The sequence below is a fragment of the Harmonia axyridis genome, chromosome 2 (assembly GCF_914767665.1).
Source record: "Harmonia axyridis chromosome 2, icHarAxyr1.1, whole genome shotgun sequence".
Lineage (NCBI taxonomy): Eukaryota > Metazoa > Arthropoda > Insecta > Coleoptera > Coccinellidae > Harmonia > Harmonia axyridis.
The window spans coordinates 10,370,492-10,396,228 of NC_059502.1; the positions used below are offsets into that span (position 1 = coordinate 10,370,492).

A 25,737-nucleotide genomic window follows, 5' to 3' on the forward strand; every position below is an offset into this window, starting at 1 on the left:
AAAATATAGACGAGAAATAATAAAAAAAACATACAATTGATTCTCTAAAATTAACACCATAATTGCATTTTCATTTCAGGTCAAACTTACCGAAATACTTATTTTCACGATGATATAGTTTCTTCCAAAGTTACCACGTTACCGTCAAAAAAACTTCTTGAATTTCTAGGACAAGTTCCCTTATTAGTATTTGGGAAGCGTCAAATATATTTCTTCTTTGGATCCAATTTCTCATCCATATTTTTTAACTGTTCTATCTTTTTTGAAATTAGCGGTACAACCAGCTGCAAGTAGCTCAGTTTCTGCCATTTTGATAAGGTTCGCTACTTTCACAATAATCACCCTTGTAAACTTACACTTTCTCAACTATCACTATCAAGGAAACTATCACGAAATTATTTTCATGAGAGTACTATCATCTCAATTTCAAATTAAAATTTCAAACTTACGTTAAATTCTGACAATATTTCTTAATGTCAGAATCATAGAGACATCACCAGACACGAATTCGAATGAACGCTCGTTACTCTATGGCTCGTTATAACTACCATAACCTATTCTGAAGTCTAACTTCAATTAGACAATACAGACAATAGACCTAGGGCGGCCATGTTGGTGCTAAATAATCTGGTTTCTGTGGTTTCCTTGAAATTCAGAATTGAGTTTGTGTACGATATAAGTACACGCCACAGAACAGGAAAATCTGTATTAAAAAAACTGTATATTGAAGCAAAAACCTGCTTGCGATGAAATTACATGAATCGAGTTTCAACAAGAACGCAAAATCTTTTTCAGTACTTCCCCAATATTTTCATTTGTCAATTCTTCAATATTTCCTTTATTCAATTTGCGCTATTGTCAACTGAAATAATCAACAACGCCAAGAACATAGAAGGAAAAGTTAGAAGACGCATATCAGAGAAAATGAACGTTCGATGTATCCGAAAAATAATCTTCCCATCTACATCCCCATTTGGTGAACAGCTTGATGTGACAGCAAGTTTTTATTCAGACATGAAAAACGTTCGATTTGTTTGAAAGCATGCATGGCGCAGAGAAATCACCATTTTACGTATTTGATGGTTGGATGCTTGCTGTTGGATGGGCGGATTTGTTATGAAGAGAATGCATTTCCAAACTGTCATCAATGCCTGCTAACGTTCCCCTACATTTACTCCTTCCAAGAGCCTATCGTTTAGATCTTGGATTGTCCCATTATTCAGGATGTCCTGGATCCCTGCTTTCATTTTTTCGAAGGGGAGATATATTTATCGAGTATCGCTGTGAACGGATTTTTCAATTTGATGTTTTTACGAGGAAATCCGGTGTTGGTTTATGTGAACAGATGGAATGAATTCGTGCGGAATAATGAACCGGTGTGAATTTGGCAGACTGTTTCCAGCAGACTGTTTGACGGAAACACCCGAAGGCGGTGACCAGTGGCGTGCGGCAAAAAGACGATTTATTATGGAACTATTCACTAGATCGGATAGAAATTCAGGAAGTGGGTTCCGTATAGTATTCAGAGTATCCGTTGGAGGAAATATTGATTTTCTATAGATCTCGGGATATTTTAGCCACGTTTTTATTCAAAATATTATCAGTCTAACTTGAAAAATTCATATCTACGGAAGTACGCGTCGGAGCTTAACCATATTTGGAATGTAGTTTACTATTAACGATGTGAATGAACTGTGAAAAGATGATTGACTTCCCTTGGGATCCAGGGGTAGTTTTTACAACCCTTATATTTCGAAAATTCGTAACTCTGAAAGTACGCTTCGGAGCATAACCATATTTTGAATGTAGATTACTATTAGCAATTTGAATAAACTGTGAAAAGATGATTGACTTCCCTTGGGATCCAGGGGTAGTTTTTCCAACCCTTATATTTCGAAAATTCGTAACTTCGGAAATACGCGTCGGAGCATAACTATATTTGGAGTGTAGTTTACTATTAACGATGTGAATAAACTGTGAAAAGATGATTGACTTCCCTTGGGATCCAGGGGTAGTTTTTACAACCCTTATATTTCGAAAATTCGTAACTCTGAAAGTACGCTTCGGAGCATAACCATATTTGGAATGTAGATTACTATTAGCAATATGAATGAACTGTGAAAAAATGATTGACTTCCATAGGGATCCAGGGGTAGTTTTTCCAACCCTTATATTTCGAAAATTCGTAACTTCGGAAATACGCGTCGGAGCATAACTATATTTGGAGTGTAGTTTACTATTAACGATGTGAATAAACTGTGAAAAGATGATTGACTTCCCTTGGGATCCAGGGGTAGTTTTTACAACCCTTATATTTCGAAAATTCGTAACTTCGGAAATACGCGTCGGAGCATAACTATATTTGGAATGTAGTTTACTATTAACGATGTGAATAAACTGTGAAAAGATGATTGACTTCCCTTGGGATCCAGGGGTAGTTTTTACAACCCTTATATTTCGAAAATTCGTAACTACGGAAATACGGGTCGGAGCATAACTATATTTGGAATGTAGTTTACTATTAACGATGTGAATAAACTGTGAAAAGATGATTGACTTCCCTTGGGATCCAGGGGTAGTTTTTCCAAACCTTATATTTCGAAAATTCGTTACTTCGGAAATACGCGTCGGAGCATAACTATATTTGGAATGTAGTTTACTATTAACGATGTGAATAAACTGTGAAAAGATGATTGACTTCCCTTGGGATCCCGGGGTAGTTTTTACAAACCTTATATTTCGAAAATTCGTAACTCTGAAAGTACGCTTCGGAGCATAACCATATTTGGAATGTAGATTACTATTAGCAATATGAATGAACTGTGAAAAAATGATTGACTTCCCTAGGGATCCAGGGGTAGTTTTTCCAACCCTTATATTTCGAAAATTCGTAACTTCGGAAATACGCGTCGGAGCATAACTATATTTGGAATGTAGTTTACTATTAACGATGTGAATAAACTGTGAAAAGATGATTGACTTCCCTAGGGATCCAGGGGTAGTTTTTCCAACCCTTATATTTCGAAAATTCGTAACTTCGTAAATACGCGTCGGAGCACAACCATATTTGGAATGTAGATTACTATTGGCGATATAAATAAACTGTGAAAAGATGATTGACTTCCCTAGGCATCCAGGGGTAGTTTTTCCAACCCTTATATTTCGAAAATTCGTAACTCCGGAAATACGCGTCGGAGCATAACTATATTTGGAATGTAGATTACTATCAACGATGTGAATAAACTGTGAGAAGATGATTGACTTCTCTTGAGATCCAGGGGTAGTTTTTTCAACCCTTATATTTTGAAAATTCGAAATAGTGGTTTGAGTGGAATTGATCGTTGCACTTGCTGAAATAAGCTATTTACTATGTAGATATACTCCATAGGGTGCTCTACGTAATAGTTTTGTGTCTGTTTTCTTCTTCCACCCACATGAGCTCATCCCACTTCTACCTGTAAAATATGATAACAAATAGAAAACCCATATTTCCCACTTTACGAATTAAGGGATGATACAATGTACATTTGTAGATATTTAAGTCTGCTGCAATCACTGTTATATTTATTATATGTTCACTAGTTAGTGTGCGTTATTCTAGTTGAAGAGGGTAATCCCTTCAAACAAAAAAGGTCATATTTACTTTTTATATACTTGACAGTGTATAAACCAGTAACAAGTTCTTGTTATCAAGTTGAAAAACAATAAAATAAACTCAGTGTAAGAAATAGTTTCAGTCATATCCTAGACCAATTCTTTTTCACTACGATCATCTCCGCAGAGGGTATCACAGAATCGGTGTTTTTACAGATTATCGATTATATTTGGGTTGTGGCCATATCAATTGGTTACAACAGGCTGAATCCTGGGTGAGTTGAAATTGCGCGATAAACTAATCGTGGTACGAAAACTACCCCTGGATCCCAAGGGAAGTCAATCATCTTTTTACAGTTTATTCTTATCGCTTATAGTAATCTACATTTCAAATATGGTTATGCTCCGACGCGTATTTACGAAGTTACGAATTTTCGAAATATAAGTGTTGGAAAAACTACCCCTGGATCCCTAGGGAAGTCGATCTTTTTTTCACAGTTTATTTAAATCGCCAATAGTAATCTACATTCCAAATATGGTTGTGCTCCGACGCGTATTTCTGAAGTTACGAATTTTCGAAATATAAGGGTTGGAAAAACTACCCCTGGATCCCTAGGGAAGTCAATCATCTTTTCACAGTTTATTCACATCGTTAATAGTAAACTACATTCCAAATATAGTTATGCTCCGACGCGTATTTCCGAAGTTACGAATTTTCGAAATCTAAGGGTTGGAAAAACTATCCCTGGATCCCTAGGGAAGTCAATCATTTTTTTACAGTTCATTTCTATTGCTAATAGTGATCTACATTCCAAATATGGTTATGCTCCGAAGCGTACTTTCAGAGTTACGAATTTTCGAAATATAAGGGTTGTAAAAACTACCCCTGGATCCCAAAGGAAGTCAATCATCTGTTCACAGTTTATTCACATCGTTAATAGTAAACTACATTCCAAATATAGTTATGCTCCGACGCGTATTTCCGAAGTTACGAATTTTCGAAATATAAGGGTTGGAAAAACTACCCCTGGATCCCAAGGGAAGTCAATCATTTTTTCACATTTCATTCATATTGCTAATAGTAAACTACATTCCAAATATAGTTATGCTCCGACGCGTATTTCCGAAGTTACGAATTTTCGAAATATAAGGGTTGGAAAAACTACCCCTGGATCCCAAGGGAAGTCAATCATCTTTTCACAGTTTATTCACATCGTTAATAGTAAACTACATTCCAAATATAGTTATGCTCCGACGCGTATTTCCGAAGTTACGAATTTTCGAAATATAAGGGTTGGAAAAACTACCCCTGGATCCCTAGGGAAGTCAATCATTTTTTCACATTTCATTCATATTGCTAATAGTAAACTACATTCCAAATATAGTTATGCTCCGACGCGTATTTCCGAAGTTACGAATTTTCGAAATATAAGGGTTGGAAAAACTACCCCTGGATCCCAAGGGAAGTCAATCATCTTTTCACAGTTTATTCACATCGTTAATAGTAAACTACATTCCAAATATAGTTATGCTCCGACGCGTATTTCCGAAGTTACGAATTTTCGAAATATAAGGGTTGGAAAAACTACCCCTGGATCCCAAGGGAAGTCAATCATCTTTTCACAGTTTATTCACATCGTTAATAGTAAACTACATTCCAAATATAGTTATGCTCCGACGCGTATTTCCGAAGTTACGAATTTTCGAAATATAAGGGTTGGAAAAACTACCCCTGGATCCCTAGGGAAGTCAATCATTTTTTCACATTTCATTCATATTGCTAATAGTAAACTACATTCCAAATATAGTTATGCTCCGACGCGTATTTCCGAAGTTACGAATTTTCGAAATATAAGGGTTGGAAAAACTACCCCTGGATCCCAAGGGAAGTCAATCATCTTTTCACAGTTTATTCACATCGTTAATAGTAAACTACATTCCAAATATAGTTATGCTCCGACGCGTATTTCCGAAGTTACGAATTTTCGAAATATAAGGGTTGGAAAAACTACCCCTGGATCCCTAGGGAAGTCAATCATTTTTTCACAGTTCATTCATATTGCTAATAGTAATCTACATTCCAAATATGGTTATGCTCCGAAGCGTACTTTCAGAGTTACGAATTTTCGAAATATAAGGGTTGTAAAAACTACCCCTGGATCCCAAGGGAAGTCAATCATCTTTTCACAGTTTATTCACATCGTTAATAGTAAACTACATTCCAAATATAGTTATGCTCCGACGCGTATTTCCGAAGTTACGAATTTTCGAAATATAAGGGTTGGAAAAACTACCCCTGGATCCCTAGGGAAGTCAATCATTTTTTCACATTTCATTCATATTGCTAATAGTAAACTACATTCCAAATATAGTTATGCTCCGACGCGTATTTCCGAAGTTACGAATTTTCGAAATATAAGGGTTGGAAAAACTACCCCTGGATCCCAAGGGAAGTCAATCATCTTTTCACAGTTTATTCACATCGTTAATAGTAAACTACATTCCAAATATAGTTATGCTCCGACGCGTATTTCCGAAGTTACGAATTTTCGAAATATAAGGGTTGGAAAAACTACCCCTGGATCCCAAGGGAAGTCAATCATCTTTTCACAGTTTATTCAAATTGCTAATAGTAAACTACATTCCAAATATAGTTATGCTCCGACGCGTATTTCCGAAGTTACGAATTTTCGAAATATAAGTGTTGGAAAAACTACCCCTGGATCCCTAGGGAAGTCGATCTTTTTTTCACAGTTTATTTAAATCGCCAATAGTAATCTACATTCCAAATATGGTTGTGCTCCGACGCGTATTTCTGAAGTTACGAATTTTCGAAATATAAGGGTTGGAAAAACTACCCCTGGATCCCTAGGGAAGTCAATCATCTTTTCACAGTTTATTCACATCGTTAATAGTAAACTACATTCCAAATATAGTTATGCTCCGACGCGTATTTCCGAAGTTACGAATTTTCGAAATCTAAGGGTTGGAAAAACTATCCCTGGATCCCTAGGGAAGTCAATCATTTTTTTACAGTTCATTTCTATTGCTAATAGTGATCTACATTCCAAATATGGTTATGCTCCGAAGCGTACTTTCAGAGTTACGAATTTTCGAAATATAAGGGTTGTAAAAACTACCCCTGGATCCCAAAGGAAGTCAATCATCTGTTCACAGTTTATTCACATCGTTAATAGTAAACTACATTCCAAATATAGTTATGCTCCGACGCGTATTTCCGAAGTTACGAATTTTCGAAATATAAGGGTTGGAAAAACTACCCCTGGATCCCAAGGGAAGTCAATCATCTTTTCACAGTTTATTCACATCGTTAATAGTAAACTACATTCCAAATATAGTTATGCTCCGACGCGTATTTCCGAAGTTACGAATTTTCGAAATATAAGGGTTGGAAAAACTACCCCTGGATCCCTAGGGAAGTCAATCATTTTTTCACAGTTCATTCATATTGCTAATAGTAATCTACATTCCAAATATGGTTATGCTCCGAAGCGTACTTTCAGAGTTACGAATTTTCGAAATATAAGGGTTGTAAAAACTACCCCTGGATCCCAAGGGAAGTCAATCATCTTTTCACAGTTTATTCACATCGTTAATAGTAAACTACATTCCAAATATAGTTATGCTCCGACGCGTATTTCCGAAGTTACGAATTTTCGAAATATAAGGGTTGGAAAAACTACCCCTGGATCCCTAGGGAAGTCAATCATTTTTTCACATTTCATTCATATTGCTAATAGTAAACTACATTCCAAATATAGTTATGCTCCGACGCGTATTTCCGAAGTTACGAATTTTCGAAATATAAGGGTTGGAAAAACTACCCCTGGATCCCAAGGGAAGTCAATCATCTTTTCACAGTTTATTCACATCGTTAATAGTAAACTACATTCCAAATATAGTTATGCTCCGACGCGTATTTCCGAAGTTACGAATTTTCGAAATATAAGGGTTGGAAAAACTACCCCTGGATCCCAAGGGAAGTCAATCATCTTTTCACAGTTTATTCAAATTGCTAATAGTAATCTACATTCCAAATATGGTTATGCTCCGAAGCGTACTTTCAGAGTTACGAATTTTCGAAATATAAGGGTTGTAAAAACTACCCCTGGATCCCAAGGGAAGTCAATCATCTTTTCACAGTTCATTCACATCGTTAATAGTAAACTACATTACAAATATAGTTATGCTCCGACGCGTATTTCCGAAGTTACGAATTTTCGAAATATAAGGGTTGTAAAAACTACCCCTGGATCCCAAGGGAAGTCAATCATCTTTTCACAGTTCATTCACATCGTTAATAGTAAACTACATTCCAAATATGGTTAAGCTCCGACGCGTACTTCCGTAGATATGAATTTTTCAAGTTAGACTGATAATATTTTGAATAAAAACGTTGCTAAAATATCCCGAGATCTATAGAAAATCAATATTTCCTCCAACGGATACTCTGAATACTATACGGAACCCACTTCCTGAATTTCTATCCGATCTAGTGAATAGTTCCATAATAAATCGTCTTTTTGCCGCACGCCACTGGTCACCGCCTTCGGGTGTTTCCGTCAAACAGTCTGCTGGAAACGGTCTGCCAAATTCACACCGGTGAATAATGATAAGATTGAATTTTGACAAACTTCAATACCTACTTAAAATTAGTATCGCAATCGGTTAAAAAAGATTATGAAGAAATATGTATGTTATTATCACAATTATAATTTGAATAGAATATTAAATTCCAAATTATGAAAATTCGAATGTCGAAACCATAGAATTACATATCAAAATTATAATTTTATGTTAGTTGAAGATTGTTGAAGTAGGAAAATATGGAAATAACTTTTGAAGAACGGTTATTACTTTTCAAAATATACAAACTAGTGTTTCAGTTTTTCCAAAGATGGCCAGGGTCGGAGAATGAAAGGTAAGAGTGGGTTTTCCATATGGGATTAGAAAAGAGTAAAAAATAAGTGTATCGAATAAATTTCGACTCTCCCTTTAATTTGATATTCTCAATCTTTTTCAAAATAAAAAATAACTTTCATCGTTTTTTTTTTGAACAAAAAATTCATCTACTCCTCATATGTGCAGTTTGTACAAATATTGGTTGGGGCATTCCATTTTTATAAGTATAATTAAATAACCTAAAAGAAGTCACAAAATATTAATGTTCTTGTTGTTATTACTGAAAAAATACCAAGTATGTGCTATCGTGGTATTCCATTAGAATGACTCGCAATGTTCACATACAATATATAGGGGGTGCCATTTGAAAATAAAAAGTGAGATACCACAGGGCTGTCAAATGTACGAACCTTTCAAAGGGTGTTTTTTTTAGAGCTTTAGAACTTTAAATTGCAATAAAACAACGATGGATTATTCGATTGACATGAATTTTATTTATCCGCAAGATAATCTTGCGGCATTACATTTTAAGTATGATTTCTGGCATATGACCGCCACGGCTGGCTCGGATGTAGTCCAATCTGGACGTCCAATTTTCGATGACTTTTTCCAACATTTGTGGCCGTATATCGGCAATAACAAGGCGAATGTTGTCTTCCAAATGGTCAAGGGTTTGTGGCTAATCCGCATAAACCAATGACTTTACATAGCCCCACAGAAAGTAGTCTAGCGGTGTTAAATCACAAGATCTTGGAGGCCAATTCACAGGTCCAAAACGTGAAATTGAATTTAAAATAGCTATATCTTTTTAACCGGGCCGAATCGGAAAAAATGGTAAATGAAAAAAGTGTTTCTTTTAACCTCAAGAATCTTCGGTTAAAATATATGTACAAGTCAAAGACTCACCCTGTATACGTCATGGGAAAGGTACTTCAAAGCAATTTTTTATTATTTTGTCAAATAAGCTAGATATGGCCTGTATACGATAACTTGGATTACCCGGTATACAATATGACGAAAATATTTTCCGAAACCAATAAAACCACATCGAACTACTCGAACCAAAAAAAAAAATTCCAAGCGGTTAATGGCAACGCTGATTAGAAAAGGCCCAACAAACTCTCGAAATCTTCGAAGCATATTGCGAGACAACGACCACCCCGATGGAGGTGAAAAGTTAGTTCAACCGCGGGGAATTCCAACTTTGTCTCATCTGGAGTGATGTATTGTGTATTCTCCCCCCTCTTTCCACCGAAAACTTCATCCCCACGGGGGGAGTGTATGGGCACAGATAATATCCGACCGAGAGAGGCGGCATTAAAAATTTCAGACGAGACAAAGTGCGGGAAAATGCCTGTACGTTTCCCGAATGACAAAGGAGTATCGCGTCTGATACAAAAACTATCCGGCCGATAACTCACCCTCCGAGAACAGCCCCAAGATATGGTGACCGAGGAATCGTTGAAGTTTGCGGGTCTTTTTATCTATTCATAAGACTTCGGGTGTTTGGCTTTTTGAACGCGGAAAACTCCACGCTCCGTTTTCCACTTTTATCAGGGAAAATATCCGGGAAGGTGGGGTGAATGGGCCGTGCAGCATATTCCCGTTAAATTCAATGCATTCCCCTGGATTATACGCTAAGGGCTTTCGAGTATGCAGATTGGTTTTTCGGCGGATGCTGACGCAGAATGGAAAGGTGTTTGCCTATATGAATGCGATGTTTTCAAAGATAAACGGTTTTGCTAATTCGTACATTAAGAGAAATACATATTTTTTCATTAATAAAGCACTTATTTGGAGGTTATTTATTCACAACTATTACAGCAGATTTATATTTAATATATTCATTAATGGTTAAATTATGCATTCAAAAAAGTTTATTAATAGAAAATAAAATATTTGTTTACAAGGTATTTGATAGCAAATTTGAGTTGAAATTTTGAACATAAAAATTTTCGGGAGAGAACGAAATTTGGCTAATGAGGAATCGTCAAATCTCCCACCGCTCGTCGATTCTTCTTAGATCTCACAGTTTAAGAAAAAACTAAACTCAAAAATTTGCAAAAATCAGTAAAAATTGCATTTCTTCACAAGAATCGTTATATCACCTAAAATATTTGTTGCAGACCCCACAAATACAGAGGTTTTTTGACGAATGAGTTATGATCTAAAACATTATGAGGTATCAAGTCCGTATCTTGAGTACAGAAGAGAAGACAGCCTAGAAAAAATTGTCGAAATTTTTCCAAAATTTCAGTTTATAACTATTTATTTCTGAGATAATGTACTAATTGCTCAACTTCAAGCATTTTCGTGATCTACCTAATCATATCAATTGAAAGAATGGTATAAAGTCCCCATGAAGGAACTATGACTTTTTCTGATTTTTTAAGGTAGGTATTGTATTGCAAATTTGAGGGAAAATTTTGGACATAAAAATTTTCGGGAGAGAACAAAATTTGGCTGATGAGGAATTGTCAAATCTCCCACCGCTCAATGAGTTGTCATAGATCTCACAGTTCAAGAAAAAACTAAAGAACTAGAGAAAAGAAGGAGTGAAATAATAGTGCTGGATCTATGGCGCATTCGCCATTTTGCAACATATTTTCGTAAGCCAATTTCACACTAGAAACTGGCTCCGTGTGTACAGCAACTGTCCAAAAAAATTGAAATAATGGTAGTCAGTAACATTAAAATATCAAAATGAATGATAAAATCCGTAATTCGACATTTACTTTTGATCTGAAAACTTCTCAGCCGTTTCAAGTCACAGCACTTAATTCTAATAGACACAATTTTTATTTTTTTCATTTGAACCAACTCATTCTATAATTTACAAATGCACCTCAAGGTTTCAGAGACTTATTCAAAACACAATGTCGGAAATTTCCTAATTATCTAGGGAATATTCATCATGTTTTCCTTCCTCGAAATTCATCTCTCTTCTCTGACCTTGCTGATTATAAGCTTTAATTAATTTCAAAACTTTTCATTTTCCAGGAAGGAACGGGGTGAAATTTGTGAGTTTTCCATGTTTCATAAATAACCCCTCAGATAATGTTCATTCGAAAATGTCTTGTCCGAATTGCGAGTTCAACAAGTTTGGAAAAAAAGGGTTATTTTTTTTTGTACGTTTTGTACTTCTCATTCATTTCATTAAATTTCTCGTAATTAACGTGGGAAATAATCTACTACGATATTGGCATAACTTGTTTCGACTGTCACTTCAAGATGACAATGACATTTGACAAGGAGTATCTATAGAATTTGATATTATACAGGCTGTTCTACAAGCTCTATGACAATCTTTCACAAATAATAGTTTGAACACATTTAAATCAAAAGTGACTAATAAAATTACCAGTTGATATGCCAAGTCGAATTTTGTCTACGGTTATTGCAATAACATGCTCAAAATAATAGATTTATTTCGCTTGTCATATAATCTGATGAAGCTCTAAGGACGGTATTAACAACAATCATAATGAACATGTAAGTGCCCTGCAGAATTCATAAGCCATAAGACTAAGATATTCCAGCAAAGTTTTGATATCAACATTTGGGGACGGATTTTCAACAATATTTTGATGCTACTAGATGTTATAAATAATAGTTCAAATCGTAAATGAATCGAACCTACCATAGGAAAGCATAGGGGAAAAACTGAATCCAGCAATCATTTTTCATAGAAAAGTACATCGCCCTGTATATCGCTTCACTCTAATTCGACAATAATAATGAAAGGATCACTTAGACATTTCATTACTCAACTATTTTTCGCCACATAGCTCAAAATTGCAAGACATTATTCGCAAAGCTTAAATCGATTAGTGTTATCAACGTAACCATCTTGAAATTCTTTCGCTTCAGGTAATTTATCATCTTTCTAGAAAATTAATCTCTTCTCTGGCCTGTTCCATAAGGAGCATTAATTTATTTTAGAACTTTTCATTTTAAGAAAACAGTATTTCGCGTTTATTCGAGAATTGAATTATATCTTAATGAATAAATTGAGTGATTATGAATGTAAATAATACGTAGAGTATACCTATCGTTCATTATTGGAATATTGCAAAATGATTGTTCATTCAAAAAATATTTTGAACTTATTGTTACGATTAGTTTCTTCTTTGTACACTTCTTCAAAACTTTTTTCCTTCAACAAAAAACTACAACGTCTGGAGAATACGGCGGGTGGTGTAGGACTTCCCATTTCAACATTTCTAAGTATGTTTCGACCACTTTCGCAGCATGGGGTCGAGCATTGTCATGCTGTAAAATCACTTCATCATGTCCCTCGTTGTATTGCGACCGTTTGTCTTTCTATGCTCGACTCAAACGCATTAATTGCGTTCGATAACGATCGCCTATGATTAATTCAGTCGGTTTTAACAACACATAATACACATCTTGAAACTTACACATAACCCAGTTTGTTGTAAGTTGTATCAAAAAACTTCTTATTCAATAGATCACTGAAAAAATAAGCCTTTTGCCAGAAAAATTTAAATATACCCAACCTTTTCGCCAAATTTTGATGAAATTTGTTATGGATATCAAATTTCTTCAAAATTATTGATGAAATTTGGTATAATGCGCAAATTTCATCAATTACTCACTTAATTATTTTTTTTTAACATAAAAATTGTAATTTTAATCGAATAGTACATAAAAAATCCTTGGAATGCACCTCCTGCTGTTAATACATTTCTTAGACCTGAGACAGATGAATGGAAACGACCCCAAAGGATCCGATACTCGAGTCCATCGGTCAGAATAACGACTTTATCATCGGTAATGAACCCACACAGGACTGAATCGGTCCGATTTGACTCGGACAAAAAGACCGGAGCCCTATTTTTCCAACGGAGCGCCCCGCCATTGTTCCCCGATTCCTTTGTAATCGAGTAAAGTGCAAAACAGTTCGGTACAGATCATTACGTTTGATAAATTAGAAGATGCTTGCGTGGTCCTGTGGGATAGGCAGCGGCAACCATTTCTGTTCGTTCATCAGTTGATGGACCCTGGAGGATATGTTCCACGGATCATTCACCTTCTCTTGCGGAAAATTCGGTGCAATATACTCGACTACAGATAGGGGAGGTTGATCGAAAAAGGGGTAGTTTTCGGGCATTCGTATAATACTACTTTATGTAGGGGCAGGCTGATCGAATATTCTGCAATAAAGATCTTGAAACTTACACATAACCCAGTTTGTTCTAAGTTTTATCAAAAAAGTTTTTATTCGATTGATCACTTTAAAAAAATGAGCCTTTTGCCAGAAAAAAATCAAATATACCCAACCTTCTCGTCTGATTTTGATGAAATTTGTTATGGGTATCAAATTTCATCAAAATCATTGATGAAATTTTGTATGATTCGCGAATTTCATTAATCATTTTGATGAAATTTTGTGTGGGTACTAAATTTCATCAAAATTCTTGGCGTGGGTACCAAATTTCATCAAAATCTCATAAATCGCAAAATACCTAAAATTCGAGAATTTGACTTATGCACCTTATATCTGGAAAATCTGAAGTTGTAACAAACCACTTATGATCTAACTCAAATATTCTTCCCAAATTTCATCGAAATCGCATAAACCAGTGAATCCGAAAAATCTGAAAGCTGACTGTAGAACATGAGATATTGAGGTCTTAAAAATTCATAATTTCCGAAAAAGCTGATACTACTAAACAACCATTTACCACCCATACCGAATTTCATCAAAATCATATAAGCATAATGTGAAAATTAAAAGGCGAAATTCAAGTATGCGAGTCCAAGGCGCACACTATGAATTCGAAAAAACTAAAATTCATATGTAACAAGTTTCAACCCACTCTACACCAAATTTCATCAAAATCGGACCAGCTAACAACTTTATATAAGGATTCTACGCAACGTTCTTCCAAGAACAGTGAAAGACCTATAGAATATTCACTACCAATACCAAATTTCATCAAAATCAGATTAGTAGAATATGAGATATTGAAGTTGCAATTCCTTCTTGTGGATTTTGGATTCAGAAAAGAGGAATGTGAAATTTTTGGAAGAATTTCATATTTTAGTTTTTACCAATTTTTTTGTTTGCCAACTCAATTAAAATTATTGCTCAAGTTTTGAAAGCAATTTTAGATGAATTTATATATGATTTTCACGTTTGCGCATGGCTGTCTATGTATGTGTAATAGGCAATTTTCAATAATTTGCATCATGTTGCGAAATGTTGTCAAACTGATGTATTTCCACTGCTTGCCTTCAGTCTTTTCCATTTAAATATTCAATGATAAGGAGACACATACAGTCTACTTTCCCAAACGGACATTCCAAATTTGGAAACTCCTATGATTATCATTCAGTTAAGTGTATCACAAAATTGGGAAAATTTGGAATTATCAAACCAAATAGAATATTCTTCACTAGGAAATCACTTCTATCAAATCCAGATTTATTCGGAAAAACTCATTCCGAATTCAGGTGTTTTAACGTATTCAGATTCACCACTGGGGAATTAATATGCCATTTCATAAAACGTGCAGCATTTTTCATTTCGAGATAGAACATAAACATATATAACGTTAGTTCTAGAGAGAAACAAAGCTGAATAATGGAAGCATAAAATCTTCTCCGTTAAGTGATTGCAGAGGTATAAGTTCGAAATATTCATCTCAATATTTCCAAGAGCGAATGAGAGAGAGAGGCTCATCAATAATGTCGTCCTGCATGTTATTCTTCAGTGCTTTTCCGCAGCACGTACAAGTTTGCCGAACAAAACGACATGACCATATACTATGTAGATTGCCGGAGAAACATTGTTTCCATGTTGCTCGAGAATACCTCACCTGGGAAATAGCGAGGCAATATGAGGTGTATCGGGAAATAAACTCCACATTTCCATCTCGTGTTCCATGGAGGATCCTATTAAATAATCATGGCAGTGTTGGAGCGCCACCTGCATCCTGAGCAAGTTTACGCTGTCAATGGCGCGACCAAATTGCGTTTGTGAATTGGTTATGTTAGGTTAGGGCTATATGGATGCGGGGAAATGTTTTTCTTCGCCCGTTTCTCGATTGGATGGATCTTATAATATTGATGTTGCGTCATTAAGCTTCGAGGCGGTTCGAGAACGAAAGAACCCGAGGAGAGCAATGACGTCAGGTGAGCTTTTGGTCCCTCGTCCATAAGTTCATTCATATTTGATATCCAACCTGAAAATCTATTTATCTTCATGTGAACTCTGCCTACCTCATTTATGAACTATAATCAATCCTACGATATAAAATTATTATATCTGTTGTGGATGTTGATTTGATTTGTATACTTATTTCACAGAAGAGTAAGAGAGAAGAATTATAACTACCTGTTGAGATTGCTATCTCCGTATATCTTACCAGAAAAATGGTTTCTTTCAGTTAGCCTACGGTTTCCTTAAAGGCGAGTTTGTGAAATGAATACACAAGGTGTAATTTTGAGAACTTGAAGTCACTGATGAGGAAAAATTGTATTGAAACAACACAAAAGCTCAAAATGTGAAACTACATTTTTGTGGCTGTCGATGAAGAAAGGAATTCATCAATATAGTTCAAACATCTACAGAGTGAGTTTTTGACTTGTACATATATTTCGACAGAAGATTCGACTCGATTGAAAAGATACAGACTGTTGAAAATCCATTATATCTCGCAAAAGGAATGGAATCGGAAGAAATGATTTTCGAAATGTAGTGTTTCATTGATGTGATGAATCTTTTCCGATCATAAAATTCCGTCAAAGTCCTGTCAACTCCAAAATGCCCGCTATACTAAGTGAGACAAAAAACTCGAATCTGAAAAAATAGTAAAGGAAAAAAATGTTTCTTTCAACCTCAGGAATCTTCGGTTGAAATATATAAACAAGTCAAAGACTCACCCTGTCTAATACATTGTCAGTCGAAAAGTAAAATTAACCTGAAGAAACCACTGTGTTGGTGAAACAATTGTTCTCAACCTTAAAATCTTCATGAAAACTATTTTGTTTTACCTACTTCATTGAAGTAGAAGATGGTAGTAGTAATAGAAAAAAAAATTGTACACACCCTTGTATGCACCAAGCGCGATAATATAATCAACGTCACATTACAAGACTGACGGACAAACTCATGAGGGCCAAATAAAAAAGAAATGCGGGTGAATAAAACTGCTATGTGTATAGGTCCACAGTTGGCTCTGTAATAAAAGATTTCAAAATTGTATGAGTAAAAAAAAAATGCATGAGGTTCAAGACTCCCCAGTTCACTATATACCGGTAGCTAGATATTTGCCAAAGGTTATCCCTAGAGTGACGTATTCGAGGGGATTACCCCCCATATGCGGCAACATAGGAATTCATATGTTCCGCTGAACATAAGAATTTGCTCACTTGGAAGATAATCACTTCACAATGAGGTTATATTGTTGGAGAAGTCCATTCAAACTAACATGATGCATATTGCAATGAGAGTAATAACAATTGAAGTTGGACGACACTGTTGCATATTATAAAATCTAACTAATCATAGAGCTCGCGCAAACGCGTAACAAAGGGAATATGTTTGGGTTATTATTAATTTTGATCGACTTTCAACGACCTATACAACATTTTTGCTTCTGATTAGTTTTCACTGAGAGTTGTAGATTTTTTCTCATTAAAAATTGTAGTAGGTCAGCCATCAGCTCATTTTATAAATATTATATTTAACCAATCAAAAGGAATAATGAGGGGAATGTTTGAAAGCAAAGAACGCCAAAAGAAGAAATAGCCATAACCAAAATCAAAGTAGATAACAGCATGAAATTCGGCACAAATAACTTGGTTCCTCAAAGTGTTGTAACAGAATTTTTTAAAAGAAAATTGATTTTCAAATTGCCTAACTATCAATTAATAAATTACCATCTGATATATTGATTTGTTGACTAGGTAGATCTAAAGCTAGATAAATCAGCTGCATACTTGTTGAATGGCACTAATCCAAGTGGTTTTTTGATCTACTCAATGTAATTTTTTTTAGGCATCGAAACTTGTGAAACTTGTGGTCCATACTACCAAATGTTCAAAAATAAATAGAAAAAATAAAATCTCAACATCAATGTGTCAAGAAGTAGTAAATTCGATATGTATTATAGAAAATATAATATTTTTCAGATGGTCATTCCATAATTTAATTCCAAAAGTAATTCCAGTCACATCTGAAATTATTTGATCCCATTCATTCAATTAATATAATCAAATATTCATTGCAGTTTCTCACTTTTTCACTAAGCCTTTCACATCCTGAACAAATTTGTTATAGTTTGATAATAACTTTAGGGGTTACCTTTGCGGCAACAGTCGCCGACTATTGGACGTAACATGTGCAAACCTTCGAGTTTGAGAACCACCAAGTGTACTTAGATTATTAAATAGGCACTTTATTTCTAGTTCTACGAAAGGGGAAACCACAATAGTGTCATATGCATGAGCTTGGAGGGTCTCAAACAATAGAGCAGCGAACAGATGTAATTGTAGATTGTTTTTATACCCTTCGACTTCATTGTAGCCATCTAAATTCTTGTTCCAGGAATCTGAAGGACAGAGCTTTTTTGGATGTATTCGAAATAGTATTTTTGGGGTGAATACTATTTATAGTAACTAGTAACTTGTCAAATATAATTGCATATCCCAATCACTTAAAAAATCTAAATTCATGTCATATAAGTTTAATTCATTTTTATATCACATCCTTCATACAAATTTGAAGCCTTTTATAGAAAAAAATGGTGTATCCGATATACGCCAATTTCGACCATTTTCTCTCACATAGCTTTTTTATTCATACTTCTTCAATATTTCCATAATGTTTCAACCTTTAATTCCATTTTATGTTATCTACCTTCATCAACATTAATTTCTTCCATAAATTTAAATGCTTTCTGTCGAGATCCTAGAACTGATCCTTGGGGAACCCCTACTTTGAATCATATGAGGTTCGAATAATCGTTATACTACTAACCTAGACATTTCTCCTTATTCTACAAAGTTTGACCTGATTGTTGTTCAGAAACTCTATAAAAAGAGAATATAAATTTCCGGAATATATTCTCCCGCCTTATACGAACCAGAAATCCTGGAAATTACCCCAATTCGAAGGAACAGAGCAGTCTGGCCATCGTCGGCAAAAAAACCAGCGTTTCCCGTTCAACAATAACGAAGAATATTTGAATTAGTTCGTACATCGCCACCAGTGCCAAGTTATGCTCCGACTGGAAGCTGAATGGCTCGGAATCCGGAAACTAATTCAATTTCCGTTATTAACCGTCAGAAAGACCACCTTGCAGTTTATTTCGGGGATGTTGGAAATGAATTTATGGAGAAGGAGGTGAAGCAGAGACGATTTCCTCTGGAAATTTTATGCGAGTGTGGTTCCACATGCGCCAAATTCAGTGGAAAAGTTATAATCGAATGTCAAATCATATACACAGTTTTCATTCCGTATATTTCAGATTCCGGTTGCGGGCGGAAGTGTCGTAGAAAGTTTCTTGTTTATTATTTCCAATAATGAACTCGGGATCGGCCGATTCCAAAAATTTTCTGGCATTTTTATAGATTACTCCCCAAGTTGGATAACTTGGGACTACGAGGTCAAATACTGAAATGGAGTATTGGTCATGCATTCTCATCTAACCATCAGGTATGCCTCAGGATTCAGTCTTACTAACTTCAAATGGTGCTGGTCAGCCATTGTGTGCCATTGATCGAAACAAGTGATAGTCCGAGGGAGCAACGTCTGGATAATATGGTGGGGGTAGGACTTCTCATTTCAACGTTTCCAAGTATGTCTTCACTTTATCATATCTCTCGTTCTATTGCAGCCATTTGTCTTTCAATTCTCGGCTCAAACGCATTAATTGCGTTCGATAACGATCGCCTGTGATTGTTTCAGTCGGTTTTAACAACTCATAATACACTACGCCGAGCTGGTCCCACCAAATACTGAACATGACCTTAGAGCCGTGAATATTCGGTTTGGTCGTCGATGTGGAGGCATGGCCGGGATATCCCCATGATTTTCTGCGCTTTGGTCTATCGCTACTCACGTCGATGACAGCACGTTTCCCTATGGTTAACTCTCAACCTAGACATCTGCTAGTCCTTCATTTCCATGCGCTTGGGATTATCGTAATGAATCCATTTTTCGCCTCCAGTCACAATGCGATGTAGAAATCTCTTCCGTCTTTGTCTTGCAAGCAGATGTTCACTAGAAAACCAACACCGTTCAACATCTCCCGGCTTCAACTCGTACGGCACCCAATTTCCTTGTTTCTGAATCATTCCCATGACTTTCAGGCGTTTCGAAACGGCTTGTTGCGCCACTCCCAACAATCCTGCCAATTCTTGTTTCAATTGACACGAGTATTGATCAAGTAATGCTTCCAATTCTGCATCTTCGAAAACCTTCTCTCCTCCACTGGTCTTCGACGTTAAAATCACCGTTCTCGAAGCGTTGAAACCACTCTCGGCACAACCTTTCACCAATAGAGGTATTTGAGAGCATTCGATGAGCCTCAGCCTTAAATTTCTTAATATTAAAGCAGAAAATTAAAATCTCCCGCAAATGACGAAAAAAGTTATACACCTAATAGTTGAAAAAAAAATGATATCAGAACAAATTCAACGCGATTATTGAAATCAACCTGTTCCGTTCTATCATATGATGTCCCAAAAATCAAATCTGAATCTCATGAAAAACGAATAGGAAAACTGTCGCTCCGTATCTCGTTTCTGTTCAACCCTCGGTTCAACCTCGACATTCGAATGCTCACACTTCCCATTCAGTTCGAATCTAATTCCTGAATCCTGAGGATGGCGAAGACTCGACATTATTCAGCGATAAAGGAAACGGAACATCAGTTCATATCCCCATAAACCGTGGTCCGATCGAGAATACCCCCGCGCAGTATACTGAAAGAATATAAATCTCGTACTGTCAAATGAAATTTTCATGGATGTCCCGACTGTCTTTCTAGCGATAAATATGCCATTTTAGTATTGATCCGGCCCCCAAAAACAAGCCAGTGCCCGGAATATTGAACATCGTTTTCTTTGTGACGCCATTCAGTGCTCGTTACAACTTAGTGACTGCTCTTTCAGCCTGTGAAAAGCATGAAAATCATCGCTCTTTGGGGCTGAATGGAGAAAAAACGGTTCTCGAGATTTCAAGCTGGATCAGTGGCGTATCCCTCTAATAGGATACTTGCATAAACTGAATAGGCTATTTGAGAATCCTCTCAAATTTTTCAGTGATGTTTATTGGGAACATAAGAAGTGGGTAGTTCTAACAAGCCACCAAAACCCAATTTCACGCTACGTGGTAGAAAAATCATTGAAAGAGTACATATACGAAAGCGTTTTTTCATTGTTAATTCAACCGTTTTTTCCCATTTTGATGTATGTAATAAACACATTATTATTTAATAGTATTTCATTGCAAAGATTACTTCAATTTATTACATTCCTAATAAGGCAATCTAGTTGAAGTTCAATATTATTTTGAATGCCTTCAGTTTTGAGTGAACTTTTTATGAATAATTCAGTGTAGAACATGTCAAAATAAGCAACAAATTTAAAAAAAATGAAAATACAATAACACATGTGTTTACACAATTGATTTCTTCAATAAATATATCATTACTTAAATCATTTTAGTATTATTTGGTATTTTAGTTTTTGATCTTCAAATCTATCTTTAAAAATAGAAAATCTTCCATATGTTATCATCTCCCAATGAATATGAGGAATATAGTTATAACTGTAAGTATTAATTAGGTATATAGAATAGTTATTTATAATACAAGTGCAGAAGGCATTGATATTCTTCCACGAGTTCAAAATTCAAAAACGAGCCACGAAGTGGCGAATTTTAGAATGAACGAGTGGTAGAATGAGCCTTCTGTACGAATATTATACATTATTTTCTCTAATTCATTGCATTTTCTTTGAAATTAATGAAATATTTCCATAAATATATTTTAGTGATTTTTGCATTGAAAAATGTTGGTTGGCAGAACTGATTTCTTTAAGGCAAATTGATGAATTGACAGATAAAGCCGTGGCGGAAAGTTCGGAGTACCAACATAGAATAATAAAATATAACCATGAAAACTGTGCGTTTCTGATATATTCTCGCACGATTTTGTTCTACAAGATGTGGAAGAATGAACGGAATAACCACAGAATTAGAGAAAGGTTAATATTACATTGTTTTTTCAGAACCCTGAAGGAGAATTATTATGAAGATATGATAAGCTATATACGTTTTAGATTTAAACACAAACCTTTGCTTTTGAATATTTCAACTGCTAAATTTCATTTCAATAAAAACCAATGACCTCTCCAATAAATATAATGAATTTTTATTCTGAGGAAAATGTTCTGTTCATTTGTCATTTCCGTTTTCTCTTCCTAAATATGAACTTTCCAAAAAAATCTCCGATAACAGGTTTTATGAGTCATGATCAATCTTCTAACTGTCTACTATACACAACGTTAAATAATCAATCATACTTTGTAAGTAAACACCTTCATTTCTCTGAACTAAAATCTGAAGACAGGTATTTATTTTCTCTGCTGTTTGAAAAGTAGAAAAGTAAGACAGAAAATCCTGTGTGTATTTTCATCTTCTTATTCATTTTATCAAAAAATATATACTTCTCAATTATTCTATTAATATCGCACTTGCATTTTGAATAGCTACTATTGAGTCCCTCAATATTTCATAATTCTAAGGAAAATATTTAGCTCATTTCCACTTTTTCCTGATAAATGTGAATATACTATAAAGAAACATTTCTAAGACATTTCTATAACAAGTTGTCTCGCTCATAATAGATTTTCTTAATATAATATATGGTTCTCGATTCTTTATTAAACGGGGTGTCCTAGAATATATATAACAAACTGATGGAATAGATAATATTAATCAGTGATTAATGTAAGAACAAAGTTTTATGGTGTTGGAAAAAGAGTTGGAAAATAAAAGACGAGGATTATTGATTCTAACAAAAAAAAAGATGGTTCTTTTGAAAATCTACTCATGTAATACGAGATGGAAAAAACACACAAATTACAAAAAAAACAAGTTTTTTTTTCAAATTTCAAACCCTTCATCTCAGAAGTGAAAGGAAATACGACCCATGTTTGAATTAGGTTTGTTCTTACTCTCATTATTTCTATCCACCTTAGCAGTTTGTTGCACCTGCTCTAGTAAACCTTGTATATAAAGTCAAAAAAAAAAATCTAGCATTGTAAGTCCGCATTCAGCATGTTGGAATAAAAATCTTAGGACAGATATTTATTATCGCAATTCAAGTTGAAAATTTATAATAAACCTCCATATGTTTTCGTATTTATTCTTGATTTCTCAAACAATAATTAGTAAATAATGATTATTGAGTTTATGATAAAAAATTCAGTTATTCCTTGTAGAGCCTTGAGTAATAAATTAAATTGTTTCAGAGCTAGTTGTAAATCCAAATTTAATCCTTTGACTTGGGGAAATTGTCGAATTTTAAATTCTAACAAGCACTTATGAAGCATCCAATACCTAATTAAATTTCTAAGGAAAATGTTACGTCATTTTCATTTTCCCTTCATACATATTGTGAATCTGCTATTAAGATTGGTTTTTCAAAAACGGTTGTCTCAGTCATCGTGTATCTTCTGAACTCAATGTATAAAATGCCACTTGAATTTTCATTATATACAACGTAAAAAAACATAAATCATGCATTTTCAATTTCAAATGAATTGTCCGATTAAAATCTTGTGACAGGTGTTATTCTCCCAGGTAAAGTAAGAAGTGTTTTCACAGGAGAAATTGTTCCTTTCAGAGCCTTGAAGATAATTTTTCCTTAGAAAAAGAGGACCTAGCAGGCATTTTTTATAGAGATAATTGATAATACAACCTTCAACCCTTGAATTTTGTTTTTTTTAGGTACTATTGAGGCTTACAATACTTATAATAAATTTTTGCACTATTTTATTTTCATAAAAAAAAATTGTCGAGAAAGCAGTATATTAAAAAAATTGTTTAGATATACCTAATTCACAATAAATATTCTTCGATAGTACATTTAAATCAAAATGGGAAGAAATTCGCGCCAACAAATCACCTTAAAACAAAAATAACTCCCCACACGTAAAAAAAGAAACACACATCCTGTTTACGTTACCTTAAATCAAGGATGCAGCTAGCGTTATAAGTCAAAACTTGTCACCTTTAAACCACAGAAACTCACACCGCTCGAAATAATTCACGGTACCGAAATTCACTTCGACCTGTCAGTTGATCGCGAGAAAAAGTCCGCCCGCAAAATTCCAACCTATAAATAACGTGGAGTATCCACACGGTCGTGTCTGCCGACTGAACACTTACGTGTTGATCATGATGCTGTACGGACCGATTCCAACCCCGCGTTTCAACCCCACCCCTACATTTTCCATCCCCTCTCACACCCTTTCTAGTCCGAGCCTGGGCTGTAGTTGTTCAACGTTGCGCATATCCATTTTCCACAAATATTGCCGTTGCAGGCTGCAGGAAGGAAATTTCCGCAATTAAGCATTTCCTCCTGAGATATCTGAGGTGCAATAAAATACCGTTGATGATCGGTGCCCAGAAGGGCTGGATTTCACCCTGCCGTATTGATTATATCACATTATGGACTGGTTTTGTTAACAGGTGTCCTTTCGGTCTTGCGCTAATTCATTGCGTATTTCATACGTTTGACCCGGAGTTTTTGCACAGTCGCTTGTGTTGAACGGCCCTCTCGTTTCGTTCACAACCACCCCCTCTCCTTCCCCCTCTTGAAACGAGTGCTAATTTCCCGATTATACGGCGTGCACCAAGTTTAACGTCACCCGCCAAAATTTATTGTGTTCCCTTGTGGAATATTGTTATTTCGTTGGAAATAAGGAATTCTTGTTGTATCTGGCAACGTTGTAAAAGGTGTTTTTTTAGAGCTATAGAACTTTAAATTGCAATAAAACAACGATGGATTATTCGATTGACATGAATTTTATTTATCCGCAAGATAATATTGTGGCATTTCATTTTAAATATGATTTTTGGCATATGACCGTCACGGCTGGCTCGGATGTAGTCCAATCTGGACGTCCAATTTTCGATGACTTTTTCCAACATTTGTGGCCGTATATCGGCAATAACACGGCGAATGTTGTCTTCCAAATGGTCAAGGGTTTGTGGCTTATCCGCATAGACCAATGACTTTACATAGCCCCACAGAAAGTAGTCTAGCGATGTTAAATCACAAGATCTTGGAGGCCATTTCACAGGTCCAAAACGTGAAATTAGGCGGTCACCAAACGTGTCTTTCAATAAATCGATTGTGGCACGAGCTGTGTGACATGTTGCACCGTCTTGTTGGTACCACAGCTCCTGGATATCATGGTTGTTCAATTCAGGAATGAAAATGTTAGTAATCATGGCTCTATACCGATACGGACCAATGATTCCACCAGCCCATAAAGCAGTCAGTCAGTTTTTCTGGATGTAACGGTGTTTGGACATACACTTGAGGATTAGCTTCACTCCAAAGTTGGCAGTTTTGTTTGTTGACGTAGCCATTCAACCAGAAGTGCGCTTCATCGCTAAACAAAATAAAATGGACCCGGAGTTTGTCGCTTGTGTTGAACGGCCCTCTCGTTTCGTTCACGACCACCTTCCTCTTCCCCCTCTTGAAACGTGGGCTAATTTCCCAATTATATAGCTTGTACCAAGTTTAACGTCACCCGCCAAAATTTATTGTGTTCCCTTGTGGAATATTGTTATTTCGTTGGAAATAAGGAATTTTTGTTGTATCTGGCAACGTTCTACTATCATACACTGTGTCCGTAAAGTATGGAACAAATTCATTTTTAACTGAACAGATCATTTTAAGAAATAATCCTGAGCAAAAAACAGTTTTAGTAAGCATAGTTTATTCAGGATAATGAAATAAAAAAAAAATGGTGTCAAGAGATGAACTGTCTCGAATACTAAGACCATGATATAGCAGCGAAAAAATTTAACACTTCGAGCTAAACCAAGCATTTACACATTCATTCCATTACAAAAGAGACAAAACTCTAATTTTATAAAAATGTACAAAAATACTCGCCTATTAAAAAGAAGTACAACTTTTCAATGAAAGTTGAAACTATTTTAAT

The 25,737-nt window shown here is 35.4% G+C and overlaps 1 protein-coding gene across 1 annotated transcript in view; it reads right to left on the bottom strand.

Moving 5' to 3' along the window:
* LOC123674115 (discoidin domain-containing receptor tyrosine kinase B-like) overlaps positions 1-23,935 on the bottom strand; it is a 408,546-nt gene extending 384,611 nt beyond the window's left edge. The window contains exon 1 of the mRNA XM_045608987.1: positions 23,745-23,935. The gene's annotated coding sequence lies outside the window, so the exon portion shown is untranslated. The remainder of the gene's footprint in view (positions 1-23,744) is intronic.
* Positions 23,936-25,737: the final 1,802 nt, after the last annotated feature.